This window comes from Balaenoptera acutorostrata, chromosome 6 (genome assembly GCF_949987535.1).
Source record: "Balaenoptera acutorostrata chromosome 6, mBalAcu1.1, whole genome shotgun sequence".
NCBI lineage: Eukaryota > Metazoa > Chordata > Mammalia > Artiodactyla > Balaenopteridae > Balaenoptera > Balaenoptera acutorostrata.
In genome coordinates this window covers 25,166,278-25,178,989 of record NC_080069.1, presented here as the reverse complement: position 1 = coordinate 25,178,989, position 12,712 = coordinate 25,166,278, and the positions used below count along the sequence as shown (strand labels likewise).

General features: G+C 40.4%; 1 pseudogene; it reads left to right on the top strand.

Annotated features, from left to right (window-relative positions):
* The first annotated feature begins 1,809 nt into the window (after window positions 1–1,809).
* LOC130708334 (serine palmitoyltransferase 1-like) overlaps window positions 1,810–12,712 on the top strand; it is a 52,549-nt pseudogene continuing 41,646 nt past the window's right edge.

Sequence of the window (12,712 nt, the reverse complement as noted above, 5' to 3'; positions counted from 1 at the left end):
GGATCATAGGTCACTGTGAAAGAATACTTATTCACTTAACCGAAGTGACAATAAGATATTTCAGGGGCTTCCCTGGTGGCGCAGTGGTTGAGAATCTGCCTGCTAATGCAGGAGACACGGGTTCGAGCCCTGGTCTGGGAAGATCCCACATGCCACGGAGCAGCTGGGCCCGTGAGCCACAGCTGCTGAGCCTGCGCGTCTGGAGCCTGTGCGCCGCAACGGGAGGGGCCGCGATAGTGAAAGGCCCGCGCACCGCGATGAAGAGCGGTCCCCGCACCGCGATGAAGAGTGGCCCCCACTTGCCGCAACTAGAGAAAGCCCTCGCACGAACCGAAGACCCAGCACAGCCAAAAATAAATAAATTAATTAATTAATTAATTAATTTAAAAAAAAAAAAGAATTGTTTAAAAAAAAAAAAAAGATATTTCAAAGGCAAATACAGAAACTTACAACAGATTATTTAAAAGGTAAAGAAATTTTACAATCTGCTATCAAAAACAGATCAATATTGCAAGATAACTTTGTCCACTTAACAGAGAGAAAAATTCAAATTCTAGTTTTGCAACAGCTTAGTTTTAATATTAAAATTCATTCACTCAATTAAATTTATTATATTTATTCTAGATTTATTCTATTTTATTCTTAGCCAGTCCTAACCACGCACAAAAATTTTTCTCAGGGTTTCTTTTCCGTAAACCTCTATAACACCTTTCTTTTGTATATTCAAATTTTGTCTTATGCTTTCCCTTTCTCTCTCTCTCTCCTTTTTTTTTTAACTTCTTTTTAGGACAAAATGACTTGTTTTCCCCTTAAGAAAATGCATTTCCATTCCTTATACTTTTTTCGCCTTACATATAAAGATGTTTTCCGTATTAATTTTAATAATTTTAATTATTTATATTAATTAGAGTTCTTAACCCATAGAAACCTTAATTTCTAGTGAAAACTAAGGAGTGAGCAATTGTGACCTGTTTGTTATACCAGTATTTTTTGGTTGGCAAACATGTGAATACATTTCATAATTTCTAGAAACATACATTTCCTCATAACATAATAATTTTTTTTCAGTGTGGTACATGACGTGTTTCTAATAAATCTAAACATATTCAGTTTTTCTGTAATAAGAAGACAAAAAGTAGGTACATTTATACTTGTTTAGCAATTAATATTTCAGCAATTTATCATATTTGGAAATGATCTAGACATTCGATGAATTTTCATCATTTAATTTAACTTAGCAAAACTGTACAGTTTTGTTACCAAATTATTTTGGAAGCTGTTTTTAAGATTTAGCTTACTTACATTTATCTACATCACTTGTTCCCCAAAATTATGTTTAGATCACCCTTGAAAACTTCAGGACACATTAGACAAAGTCGATCAACATCCCAAGCTATTTTTCTTGCTGGCAAATTTTGTATCAGAGATAACATAAACTTATTTGACTTTTAATACATTTTTTTTGGAATTATTTATTTATTTATGGCTGTGTTGGGTCTTCGTTTCTGTGCGAGGGCTTTCTCTAGTTGCGGCAAGCGGGGGCCACTCTTCATCGCGGTGCGCGGGCCTCTCACTATCGCGGCCTCTCTTGTTGCGGAGCACAGGCTGCAGACGCGCAGGCTCAGTAGTTGTGGCTCACGGGCCCAGCTGCTCCGCGGCATGTGGGATCTTCCCAGACCAGGGCTCGAACCCGTGTCCCCTGCATTGGCAGGCAGACTCTCAACCACTGCGCCACCAGGGAAGCCCCCTTGACTTTTAATAAACCTAGGTTGAATAAAAGTTTTACATTTTATGCTGACAACTCTAAACACATGCCTATTTTAATTGAACTGATAACCTTAAATTTACTTTTATTTGTTAAAGATTAATCCTGGATCACATGAACTTGAAAAATATTTGGGTTTGTTTCTATTACATTTAAAAATATTTAATTTGTAAGCACTTTTAAGCAAAGTAAACAGAGCTCTTTTACAAATTAATTTCAATAATACTATCAGAGGTAGAAAAAAATACCGTATCTCCAACATACACCACAGACATACAGACACAACCAGTGATCTCATAGCTTCATTTTAAAACTTCAGTCATGAATCAGGTATTACAATATAAAACTCACTAGTTTATAAATAACAGTTGGAATAAGCTGTTTATCTGCTCAGAAGACTAAGGTTTTTTACTATTTGTGGAAGAGACTTTTAAGATTTGCATTTGTCCTTGAAAAATCTTTACAGAGAGTATGAATTAGATTTTGGGGCAAGGAAGTCTTTCCAGCAGGTTGTACTTTTTTAAAGCTCTCTTTCCCTCTTTTTTCCCCCTTTGGTTTCAGGTACTACCTGACTGAGGTCACAGGGCCCAGTCTTAGGCAATAATGAGCTGTGTTTACATTTCTGATTAGGTAGAGATTACAAGACAATGTTTTCAATTTCCCCAAAGAACTGGGTTGCTGCCTAAATGATATGAAAAGGCTGACTTGCTGGTCCCATTACATTTTCTTTCACTTGCTTCTTTATATCAAGGAGATTTCCAACAACTAAAATGGAAATCAAAATATTTCTATGTTCTAGAATTTCGGGGTTTATGTACCACATCTTTAAAAAATCTGCACAAGGCATTCAACAAAGGCCCTCTATCTGAGTGCATAAGTCAACCCTAAACCAGTTCACCCTAGGGATAAAAATCCTCCGCTACTACTCCTGTCAACCCCCAGTTTCCACCTTACACTACGTGGGATCAGGCAACCCTATTGACTTCTTTTATATGTTCAATTCACGTACGACGTTGCCCAAAAGGTGGATTTATATGGCCTGTCTTACAATACCAGGCAGGGGAAGCATTCCACAGTGAGACACAAAGTTCACTCCCACAAAACAATCAGGCAAAAGAGACACAATCATTTTACATAAAGCCCATTCAAATAATCCCATTTTCTCCAAACTGAGGTAAATAGAGCAGACTTGTTTGGGGCCCTTTAATGTTGGGGGGATGAGTAGGGGAGTAAGTACCCACATCAGTGTTTGTTTTATATATCACACTTCTTAATAATTATCAAAAGATTTTCATTCCTCTGTGATGAATCCCATGATTCTTCCTTTTTTGATTCCTCTTTATTCTGCCTCTAGCAATATTTGTTAGACGTAGGTTGTTGTGAGGTTGCCCCTGAGCAGAGCTATTTACTTAGGTGGCAGCTGCCATTAAAAGTGCTAAAGAAATTCAGGCAGGGCAAACTTGACTCAGAGCAAAGTGTCAGGTTTGCTTTCTCACCACTCAAGTGGCTTATTTTTCCTTGTTAGACCCTAGCTGATACATTGCTTCTAAAATGATCCCATCAATCAATTTTCAAAGAGCTGGCAGAGAAATCCTGGCAAATGCAAGCCAGAGCATGTCTCTCTTCTGTTCAGAACCCTCCAACAGCCCCCATGTCATCTGGGAAATGGCAGAGTCCTGAGAGCGACCTACAATCCCCATAAGACCAGGCTTCTTCCTCACTCCTAACCTCACCTCCTACTCTTCTGTCCTCTGGCTCAATCCAATCCAGCCAGATTGGCCCCTCATTCTGCCTTGAGCATTCTGAGAATGCTCCAACCTTAGGGCCTTGCACCTGTTAGTCTCTCTACCTGCAAAGTTCATAGGAGCTGAGAAATTTTTGTAGTGTGTAGCACAAAAGACAATAGTATTGACTAGGTATCTGCATGGCTAGCTCTTTCATTTGCAGCTAGGATTTAAGTCAAAAGTTAACTTCTCAGTAAGCCTTCCCTGGTCATCCGATCTAAAATATCAACCTCGCAAACAATTTATAATCCCCTTCCCTGCTTTATTACTTTCTCTCTAGCATTTATCACTATCTAAGACACTATATATTTTCCTTGTCTGTCTTGTTTCTTTCTGGTTCCCTTAGTAGGATATAAGCTCCAGGAAGAAAAAGATCTTTGAAGATTTTGTTCACTTCTTTGTCCCTATCTCCTTAGGCTTATAGTGGGTACTGGTTAAATATCAGTTGAAAAAGTAAATGAAAAGAAAATGTAACCTCATGAAAGAAGAACTGACTGTTATGAATAAGAAATAATGAGCCAACTGAATTGCTACATTCACCAGAACAAAATACCACAAAACTACAGTGAATTAAAAAAAACATGGTGCAAACCACTTAATGGCAAAGGAATAGTATCTAGATTACACAAAGAACTCTTAAAACTGAACAGTTAACATAAAATCCAGTTGGAAAATGGGCAAAAGACAGAAATAGACATTTTACCAAGGTTGATATACAGACCTCTCTCATCCTTATTTAATAACAAATAAACATATGAAAATTGGAAAATGCAAATTAAAACTACAGTGAGATATAATTACATACCTATCAGAAAGGCCAAAGTAAAAAATTGTGACAACACCTGGTGAGGATGTAGAGAAACTAGATCACTGATATGTTGCTGAGGGGAAAGCAAAATGGTACAGGCACTCTGCAAAATAGTTTGGCAGGTTTTGTAAAACTAAACATAAAATTACCATATGACCCACCAACTTCACTCCTGGGTATGAATCCCAGGGAAATGAAAGTTGATGTCCACACAAAAATCTGTACACAAATCTTAATAGGAGCTCTAAAACTGGAAACTACTCAAGTGTCCTTCAACATGTGAATGGCCTAACAATGAGCAGAGCTAACAATGGCCTAACAATGACCTAACATCCATATCACAGAATACCACTCAGTAATGAAAAGGGAAACACGATTGATACATGCAACTTCCTGGATGAATCTTAGGGAATTACGCTGAAATTTCAATGCCAATCTTAAAATTTCCCCTATGGTATGATTCCATTTATATAAAATTCTAAAAATGCAAAATTATAGAAATGGAGAACAGATTAGGGGGTGTCAGGGGACAGAGACTGAGGAGGGAGAAGGGGAAGTGGGTGTAGCCATAAAAAGGCAAAATGAGGGATCCTTGTGGCAAGGGAATGCTTCTGTATCCTGACTGTATCAATGTCAGTATTCTGGTTTTAATATTGTACCATAGATTTGCAAGATGTTATGATTGAAGAAAACTGGGTAAAGGGGACATGAGATCTCTCTGATTTATTTCTTACAACGCCATATGGACCTGAAAATATTTCAAAATAAGTAATTTATTTTTTTTAAGTAATATTGTATCAGAATGGGCACAAATAAAATAGATTAATGGAATCAAATAGATGCTCCAGAAACAAACTCTATCAAGTTTGGTTTTCCAGAAGCAGACTACGAGGCAAGGATATGTGTGAAAATGATTTGTTAAGAAGCATTCTCGGGAAAAACTGGTGGGAGAGATTGGTGGTAGGATCAGAAAAGAAAGGAGGCTGTAGTAAGTTGAATAGTGGCCCCCAAAGACATGGTTTTATCCCAATCCTAATCCTACATTGTAAATGTCACCTTATTTGGAAAAAGGGCTGTAACAGTTGTAATTAAGGATTCTAAGATGAGATCATCCTAGATTATCCAGATGGGTCCTAAATCCTGTGACAGTATCTTTATAAGAAACACAGAGGAGACATACACAGAGAAAGAGGAGAAGACCATGTGAAGATGGAGATAGAAATAAGAGTGATGCAGCCACAAGCCAGGGAATGAATAGAGCCACCAGAACCTGGAAGAAGAAAGGACACATTCTCCCCTAAAGCCTTCAAAGTGAGTACAGCCCTGCAAACAGCTTGATTTTGGATTTTTGACCTCTCAGAATATAAGAAAATAAATTTCTCTTTTTTTTTTCTCCCACCCCATTCGTGGTAATTTCTTATGACAGCCCTAGGAAACTAATACAGATTTTGGTACTAGGAAGTGAAGTGCTGCTGTAACAAATACCTAAAACCATGGAAGTGGCTTTGGAATTAGGTAATGGATAGAGGTTGGAAGAATTTTGAGGTGCATGAGAGAAAAAGATTTGAAGAGTCTGCAAGTAGAAATATGGGCTTTAAGGATAATCCTGGTGAGATCTCAGAAGAAAGTGAAGAGCATGGTAGAGAAAATGTCTGTCATCTTAGAGAATGGGGATCCCATCATGACCAGAATGTTAGTAAATATGGATGTTAAAGTCCTTTCTGTTGAGGGCTCAGAAGGAAATGTGGAACATGTTATTAGAAACTAGAGGAAAGGCAATGGTGGTGATACAGTGGCAAAGAACCTAACTGAATTGTGTCCTGTAGCTACGGTGGAAAGCAGAACTTTTAAGTAATGAACTTGGATAATTAGCTGAGGAAATTTCTAAGCAAAGTGTTGAAAGTGTGGTCTGGTTCCTTCATGCCGTTTCTTCAAAAATATGAGAGGAAAGAGGTAAATTGAGGAAGGAACTGTCAGGCAAAAAAGAACACAGCACTTGATGACTTGGGAGGTTCTTGGGTTATCCATATTGCAAAGGATGAAAAAATTAGTAGAGTCACTGTTGGGAAAGTATGCTCTGGAGAGAGGGCCAAGGATGCAGCTGGACAAACTTTTTGTAAAGAGATTAACTATGTGACTCATGGATCCACTCAATCATCTCAGCAGAGCCAGAAGTAGAGACGGGGTTATTCAGACAAGATCTCTGGAGGACTCTCTGTTTATGGCACAGTCTCATGACGTACATGGGAGACCCACAAGGTTTCTGAGAATGTTGTATCAGCAGAAACACGGTCAGCTTGGCCTGAAGGGACAGAGACAGGACAAAGTGAAAGAGTGCTGTTGAATTTCCAGAATTCTGTTGAATTTCCAGAGTTCTACAGGGCTGTTAAAGCTTCTTAGCTATAAGCATATGCTCCCCTTCAAGAAAAATGAAGAATGACTATAAGGGCAGAGCCATGGACTCAAGAGGTAGAAGCTGGAGGTGTAGGAGCAGAGACCTACCAATCTACCATAGGTGCAGAGGCCTATGGAGCTGTGTGCCCAGATGATGTAGCTTCATAACACAGAATTATTCTCAGGTCTTGAAACAAAATGAAACTGGCCCTGCTGGATTGCTAACTTTCTTGGGACTGATGACTCCTTTATTCCTTGCATTTTCTCCCTTTTGGAATGGAAATGTCTATCCTATTCCTGTCCCACCCTTGTATTTTGTATGTGACCTTCTGGCTTTACAGGTCAATAGATGGAGGATTTTGCCGTTGGATGGGTTATACCTAGAGATTCATTCATATCTGATTTAGATGACTTAGATGATGAGATTTTGGACTTTTTGAACTGATTTAGATGAGGGTTGAAACTTGTGGAAATGTTGGAACGGAGCAAATGTATTTTGCATGTGGGACAGATGTGAATTGTGGGCCAGAGATTGGACTGTAGCTGAGATGAATGGTGGGCCCCCAAAGTACATGTCCATGTCATAATCTCTGGAACCTGTGAATATGGTCTTATTTGGAAAAAGTTTCTTTGCAGATATAATTAAATTAAGGCTCTTGAGATGACATCAGCCTGGATTATCAGGATGGGTCCTAAATCCAATGACAAGTGTGTGTAAAGAGACACATATAGGACAGAGAAGATCATGTGAATACAGAGGCAGAGATTGTAGTTGTGCAGTCACAAGCGAAAGAATGCCAGGAGCCACCAGAAGCTGGAAGAGACAAGGAAGGATTATTCCCCAGAGTCTTTGGAGGGAGTGCAGCCCTGTCGACAACTTGATTTTGGACTTCTGGCCTCCAGAACTGTGAGAGAATAAATTTTTGTTGTTTCAAGCCACCCAGTTTCTGATAATTTGTTATGGCAACCTTAGGAAAATAATACAGGGACCATGCAAGAGTGCAAAAGCCTGCAAGGTTCCACAGGGTACCCATTCCAGTGATCTATTGTAGCAGATAACTTCTACATAGCAACCAATCCCAAAGCAGTGGCTTAGGACAATAACAATCATTTGTTTTGCTCACAAATTTTGGGGTTGTCTGAGCTTAGCTAGACATTTTTCACTCAAAGTCTCTCAGGTGGTTGAACCAGAGGGTGATTAGAGCCAGGGGCATCTTGAAGGCAACTTCCCTTACATGTCTGGCACCTGGACTGGTAAGACTCAAACAGCAGGGGGCTGGAGCAGGTGGGGTCACTTCGCCATCTCTTTTCCTGTGTATGAGGTACCCACATGATCTCTCCACATGGCAGCAGCAATCTACTGTAGAAGTTGTCACAAGGTACACCCAGATTCAAGCAAAGAGAACATAGACTCTACCTCTTGATGGGTGTGTCAAAGAATTTGCACACAGTACCCTTGACTCAATCTAGAGGAGATGGTGAGGTTCACCCCTTCGAATTGTCTTGCTCTGTGCGGCCAGGAAGCTCCAATATTTTACACCCCAGCAACCATCAGTCACCCACCCAGTAAAGGGCTGCCTGAGAAAACATGTTCTCAGATCCTTCCAGTTCTCCATGAGAGTAGGAAACATGGGTTCTGGCAGCCTGAAGGTAGGCCTCTGAAAATTGCAGGAGCTGGCTGTTGGGAGTGAATGCACCTGGGCGAGGCAGCGTGCGCAAGCGTGGTACTGGATCCCAGGGCACCAACATCATCGGGTACATAGTGGCAACTTCATGTGCAGTGCATAGTGCTGGTGCCATTTCACAGAATTTGGGAAAATCAGGATTACTCAGATAAATGGCACTGAGAAAAATGGTTATTCCTTTAGGAAAAAATAAAGGCCCATACCTCTCATCATACAAAAATATAATTTCCAGAATAATTAAAGAGCTAACTATGAACAACAAACTGAAGCATGGGAGGAAAACCTAAGTGTGGTGAAGATGGTCTTTCTAAGCAAGATACAAACCCACAGGCAATAAAGGAACAGACTGACACATTACATAAAAATTAAAATATAGGTATGACAAAAGACAATGTAAACAACTAGACAGAAATTGGGCAAAAATAATTGTCACATATGAAATAGGAAAATATAAGATATTCAGAATGCATAAAAAACTTCCATACATCCATTAGAAAGTGAAAAATAACTAATAGAAAACTGGGCAAAGAATATGAATTGATGATTCACAAACGGACTACAAATGTCAATAAACATATAAGAATAACCATGAATAATTTTACTTTCCAGCAGCATGGAAAGTAAAATTCAGTGGAGACATTTTATCTCCATTAAATTAAATTGGCCAAAAATTTTAAAAGATTGATAATATCCATCATGAGATAGAGTGTGAATACACTTTCAAACATTTAAAATTGGTTGAGCCATTCTGGAGAGCAGTATGGCAGTATTTATCGACATTAGCGTGCATATTGAGTAAAATTCGACTCTGAGGAAACTTGTCAGATATACCCCAACACGCACAGAAAGACAATAGGGCACATCAATGTTTACTGTAGCATTGTTTGTAACAGGTGAAAAAGTAGAAAAAACCTAAGTGTTCACCAATAGGAAAATGTTTAAATAAAACGGAAAGAGAAATACACATAACAAATTATTCCAATCAATAGGCTTCTTCGTTGATTAAAAACACAAGATTTATAGCCAAAAAAAGAATGGAAGAAAAGCAATTGTAGAACAATATTGTCCCTATGCTCCCGGTTATATTGAAGAATTCCAACCGAAGTGTGTGTGCACACCACGTTGGGATACAGAGGCTCTTGAAGGTTCCACACCAAACTCCTATATGGCTTAACACCTGCAAATCCTTAGGCTAGGCTTTATACACAGTAAGTGCTATATAAGAGTTGTCTATTTTTTTTTACGATAATGCATTCCTGCATTACTTATGTAATTTAAAAGTAAAGAATATGTTTGCGATTGCATTAATAACTCCCTGCACCAAACTGCCTCACAAGCGCGAGGACCATTCATTAAAATCTCTCCATCCTGAGAGCCTAGCACGGGGTCTGGCACATAAGGGCCACGTTGTGAACACCTGCTGCGGGGACCAGCCTGCCGCTTCCCACCCCTCCCCGCACCCAAGCGAGACCTCAAGTTGACCTTCCACCCCGAAACTTTCCTCAGCCAGCGCAGCCACCGGCCGCCCAGTACGCAGGCGCGAGAAGGCGGGGCCCAACTCACGGCAGCCCCGCCTTCCGGGCGTGTAGACGTCACTGGACCGCGCCGCGCAATATCTGACGTACCTGCGGCCCGCCTTCCGGAAGGAAACCCTGGCGGCTAACTATGGCGACGGTGGCGGAGCAGTGGGTGCTGGTGGAGATGGTCCAGGCGCTCTACGAGGTGAGCTTGGCGGCCCCAGGGGTCCACGACCACACCCAGCCCTGGGGAGGTGGGACGTTTTGTGTGGATTTTTGGTCTGAGGCCTGGGCAGGCCTGGCCCGGTTACGCCCGGACCCCCGGCGTCCCTCGCTGGAAAGGCTCATAGGCGCACCCATTTCCCAGTGGCGGAATGTAGGGAGGCACGGGCGGGAGCCGGAGCCGGGGGTCTCGTATTGCGCTGCTGCGAGCGCGGAGCCCTCTCCAGGTCCTGCCCGGATACAGGAGAGAGGCTAGTCAAAAACAAGAGCTGGGACTGATAGTAAAACGGAGTGATGAAAGTAGAGTGGAAAATCTCAGTCTGGAGAGGTCCCAGGGAAGACAAGTTCTCGGAACTGTGGAGCAGGGAATAGGGGAAAGAATTGTAATAAGTTGGACTTTGTTTTTGTTGGGACGTGGGGTTAGAAAGGAAGCCGAATGATTTAGGTATGTGAAATAGTTTGTCATTCTTCCCGCCTACGTCCCATCTTCTGTCTCGTAAAGATAAAATTATTTTAGTAAAAATCTAAAGAAAGACCAGTTCGGAGCTTTTTTGAAAGGCCAGCTGTTTCAAGTAGGTAAAATAATATGAAATTTAAATGTCAGTCTTGGAGAATGTTCATTCATTTGACATTTAGTGAGTTTCCATGCACTGTGCAATGGAACTTTCTGCGTGTTCTCTGAGCTGTTCAGTACAGTAGCCCACTAACCACATATGGCTGTTAAGCACTTGAAACGTGGCTAGTGCAACTGAGGGGCTGAATTTTTCATTTAATTTAATTTAGATGTGTATTGAAATAGTTGAATGATGCTAGTGACTACAGTATTGGACAGCAGAGATCTAGATGCTAGGAATAGTGCAATGAGGGAACAGGTAGAAGTCCCTGTGCTTACAGAGCTTACATTCACTTAAAGTGAATCTGTTTTCTTTTGATAATTTTCTTAAAACTTAATATAGCGTTTACTGGTAAGGGTGATGATGCAAGATGTATTATTGCAAAACCCATCAGGACTTTTTGAAAAAAAACAGTTAGGAGAGCAAATAGAGCTTAGGTGATGTCCAACCTTAGGTAGATTATAGTGACTAAGAAGAACCACTAAAATCTAAGATTTCTTTCTTAGAAATGAATAATTTCTACTATATGTTGTTGCTGCCTTTTTGAAGACTGCCCTTTGACTATGTAACTTCTCATACCCTGATATTGACCATGAGTGAGACTTGAGAGAAGGTCTCCTTGATGTAACATTTCCTAGGGAAGAAAAGAAGCCACATTTGTGATTTTTATTAATTCAGTAGACATTTCAACTTTTCTTAGGATTTCTTTGTGGAGTGGAATGTTTAGTGACTTGGACATATGTTTGTCAACTATAATCCAATTATTGATAAAACCAAAAGGATTTTTTTAGTCGAGTCCTCATTCTTAAATGAATTATAGTCAGGAGGGATCAGCAAATTTTAAAAATAGTCTTAGATTTCTGGTTTTGCTTCTAATTTCTGTGCACAGTGTATGCAGAATTTGAGGAGTCTTGCTGTGTACCCATACATATGTAACATGTATGTAGTTTTAAAGTTATTTGTCCAATGACCTGAAAGTTTATTTATGAAATAGTCAGCAGTTTCCCTGGTCCCCGCTTCTGAACTTTTTTAACTATTGTGAATCATCATTGCTTTTTTTTTGTCTAATGTTTGAAAATAATTTGTATTTACGTTTCTAAATACCTCTTTTTTTTTAACATCTTTATTGGAGTATAATTGCTTTACAATGGTGTGTTAGTTTCTGCTTTATAACAAAGTGAATCAGCTGTACATGTACATATCTCTTCCCTCTTGCATAAATACCTCTTTTTTTTTTTTTTTTTTTTTTAAGGGGTGACAACGTTTTTATAGCTACTTTTATTTATTTATTTATTTATTTTTGGCTGTGTTGGGTCCTCGGTTCGCGCGAGGGCTCTCTCCAGTTACGGCAAGCGGGGGCCACTCTTCATCGCGGTGCAGGGACCGCTCTTCATCGCGGTGCGCGGGCCTCTCACCATCGCAGCCCCTCCCGCTGCGGGGCACAGGCTCCAGACGCGCAGGCTCAGCAGTTGTGGCTCACGGGCCCAGCCGCTCCGCGGCATGCGGGATCCCCCCAGACCAGGGCTCGAACCCGTGTCCCCCGCACCAGCAGGCAGATTCTCAACCACTGTGCCACCAGGGAAGCCCAAATACCTCTTTTAAATGACTTTTCAATGACAACCTATTGGAATGTAGCACCCGATAACTGACTTATGGAGGTTTAGTTGATACCTGGAATCTTTTATATGCACTTACTGTATCTAGTTGTGTAAGACATAGAAGTCAGCCTGGCTTTTATCCTGGAAATGTTCAGTTGAAAAGAAGACCTGATGTGGATAATTTCATTAAAGTACCTTTGTGGATGTTGACATGGAACACACTACATACTTTCGGGGAACTGTGGTAGAAAAGAGACCTGCTATTTCTTTAAGCACTTATAAAGTCTTTTTTTCTCTGCCACGTTCCAAGGAGAATTTAAAGAGG